Source organism: Frankliniella occidentalis, unplaced genomic scaffold (genome assembly GCF_000697945.3).
Source record: "Frankliniella occidentalis isolate FOCC.00 unplaced genomic scaffold, Focc_3.1 Scaffold4, whole genome shotgun sequence".
Classification (NCBI taxonomy): Eukaryota; Metazoa; Arthropoda; class Insecta; order Thysanoptera; family Thripidae; genus Frankliniella; species Frankliniella occidentalis.
Genome location: NW_026267134.1, coordinates 1,521,153 through 1,524,112, shown reverse-complemented (window position 1 = coordinate 1,524,112; position 2,960 = coordinate 1,521,153). Strand labels below are relative to the sequence as shown.

Below are 2,960 nucleotides of genomic sequence, written 5' to 3'. Positions count from 1 at the left end.
GGGGGAGGACGGGGTATGAGGTGAGACATAAGGGGTGGAGGGAGGGGTAGGTACGCCCGAGGGGTAGGTATGTGGGGGCGGTGGTGGTGGGAAAGAGGAGTGGGGTGCAGCAGGGCCATATGCCACAAGGTATGGTATGGTGGGACTGTACGGTGGGTTAAAAGGAAATGCAAATAATTTGGAGACAGAAAGGAATCCGTAAGAGTGCACAGCAGGTTTGAAAGTCGACGTGAAATCCCATCACTGGAATTATACTTCGGTAACGACGGTTGCAGAAGAAATGGTGGTTGTGAAAATCAACAAGTAGCGCATGACAAAGCCAATATCAAACAGCACTGAACAGTTGTGACAAAACATTGCGTTCCTTTATCATTCCATTCAAACCACTAAGGAATATTTAATGAATGAAGGAAAAACAATTACCCTTGTGAGGCAATTGCACTGAACGGGAAATTTGGTAAGGTTGAAAATCAAGGAAATCAACGATTACCAGCAGTTGCCACAACTTAGGTACATAAGTAATCTCAGTCTAGTAAGTTTTAACTTGAGGCTTTATCATTTTCTCCAACAGCACACATTCAAAGGGTTCTGAATGAGGGGTACTTCACTTTGATCTTCCGTGTATGTACAATGACTAATTGATTGAAATGCACCAAATGACCAAAAAGTTATCAAAATTGACCGAAAGTGACTCAAAATATATTGGCTTTTTTTTGTACAGTGACTAAGAAGAGTGAGGGGGGACCCCTCGGTTCAAAATCCCCAACACACAAGCGCGATTTTCACGCCAGACGTTATGCTCACAGGTAGCGGGGCAAAAGTCGGTGCCTCAGTGGTGCGTGAAGCTAACGGGGCGTAAAAATCAAACTTGAGTTTCGTGAACTCTAAATCCACACAAGACGTTGAGCAGTCCAACTCACCTGATCGCCTGATGCACTTGGATCACCTTGACTAGGAGGATTCATACTGTCCTAACCTAACAGTTCGGTCAGCTGATTCTTGCGAATAAGGTAACGACGCTTTTTCATTCCAAAAACGAGTATTATCACAGATACTAAATAAGGCAACGTCGCTTTTTCATTTTAAAAACGAGTATTTTCACTGAAATTGCAAAACAATTAATTGTAAAGATAAACGCGATAAACTGGCGGCCATTTCAAAGAAACAAAATCACGCCACGCAACAACCGAGGTATGAGAAATCAAAATGCACGCATTACAGTTTTGATTGCAGTTTACCTCCGGCTGCTGGGGGAACATAAGCTTAGTTTTTCACATATTTAATGTTTTTATCGAAATAGAAAGATCATTTATTTATGATTTATAAACTTTACTACGCACTACTACTTTGAGAAGCATTAGTTGGTATCTTGGAAAGTATCTGGGTTGGGCATTCCCTTTCACACCCCATGCCCACATCGAATCAATAACAAAGAAATTACTGCAACAGAAAAATCCCACCTCGAAATTACAAGAAGAGAAAATTTTGAGTGATATAGTCTAGTAAAAGCGATATCTCAAGTTGTGGGAAAGGACAATAAAAACTGACATAAGTCTGGAAAATTTTAAACGCATCTCATGTTGGCAACAGTTTTTTCATTATCGCCAGTCACGACCAGTCACGAAACGGGAGGTCAGCTGACGGTATCGGTACACGAAAAAATCAAAATCAAAATCAAAAACGTTTGGTTTTTTTTTCGGGTTTTTAGAGAGCTGAATGTGAGAGTGAAGTGAAACTCGATATTCTTTCAAAATGTCTTTGATAATTGACTAGAGACAATTTGTGGTGCACCATGGCTGTTCGTGTCATTTTGGCTCAGACTTGGTGTCATAACCTCACGAAGTTTGAAATGAACTCTCTTCCTATTTCCTGAGGAGCTTAAAGACAACAATGCTGATAAATAGTAAGTACTGACAGTATTTAGGAATTGTGCAGTTTGCTGTATTGATCGTTGTCATTTGATACCAAAAACAGTACACCCAGCTTTTTCTTTTATATTAGCTCTTAAATAAATGATTGTTGAAATTATTGAGTTAGTTCACTACTTACAACATGTTTTGTAAATCTTAATTGATCACTGTAAAACGTTTAAGTACAACTGTTGTCATTCTTATAAATTATGCAAATTGACAAACTTAGAGCTGTTGAAACGGTGTTATAAATAATTGCTCATTCGACTGATGACTACTGATCGACAAACATATCTATTGTAGTTACCACACCTGTTCATTTTCTCACTTTCTGTTCTTTCCAGGGTAAGTCCAGCTCAATGGAGGGAAACCTATCCTGAATCGTCAACAGCGTACCAAGGTACTGTGCCTGCAAAATCCCATTTTGTTGAGACCCAGCTGCACTGTATGCATCACTGGAAACATTCTAAAAGTAATAATTGCTGCATTGTACCGAGAGGGGCTCTCCTCTCTTCTTTGACTGATGGTCCGCCCCCGAATGGCGCCTAATGGGTTCCGAATAACTGGGTTAGGCTGCGCTCTAAACAAGTTACCCTTCATTTAATTTATCATCGACAGTGCGTGCCCCTGTACCCGTGCACGGTGCCACTGTTCCCCACTCTGCTCCCCCCTCCCCCCTTCCCCTTCCCCCTCCATCCAACCTCCTTTCACCCCGTTCGCACGTCGAGCCCACGCATGTGTGTGTGCTCTGAATTCAGTGGCGGCCGCTCCGCGTTCGAATGGCCCCTCCACATCCTCCTCTGGACACTGACCCGCGGCGCCGTGCGGGGCGGCCCACGGGGCGGCCTGCGCGCGAGTGAGGGTGCTGCCCGTCTACCTCGCACGCGGCCGCCCGCCCAAAGTTGTGGGTGGGGTGCGTGGCACACAGAGCGGCACACAGTGCGGCTAACGGGGAATGATGAAAGGGGGCCGCTGCACCGACCTTTTCTCAGGGAATCCTCTCTCTCCGACCCTCCGCAACCTCGGCCGGCGCCCCTCACCCCCACGCAC

At 44.4% G+C, this 2,960-nt stretch overlaps 1 protein-coding gene across 2 annotated transcripts in view; it reads right to left on the bottom strand.

Annotated features, from left to right (window-relative positions):
* The window catches only part of LOC113202139 (uncharacterized), a 314,098-nt gene that overhangs the window by 264,255 nt on the left and 46,883 nt on the right, over positions 1-2,960 (bottom strand). Inside the window, exon 1 of one of the 2 annotated variants that reach the window (XM_052268361.1) lies at positions 921-1,077. The exons of the other annotated variant lie outside the window; for it this stretch is intronic. The gene's annotated coding sequence lies outside the window, so the exon portion shown is untranslated. Of the gene's footprint in view, positions 1-920; positions 1,078-2,960 lie in introns of those variants that run through there. 2 annotated transcript variants of the gene reach the window in all.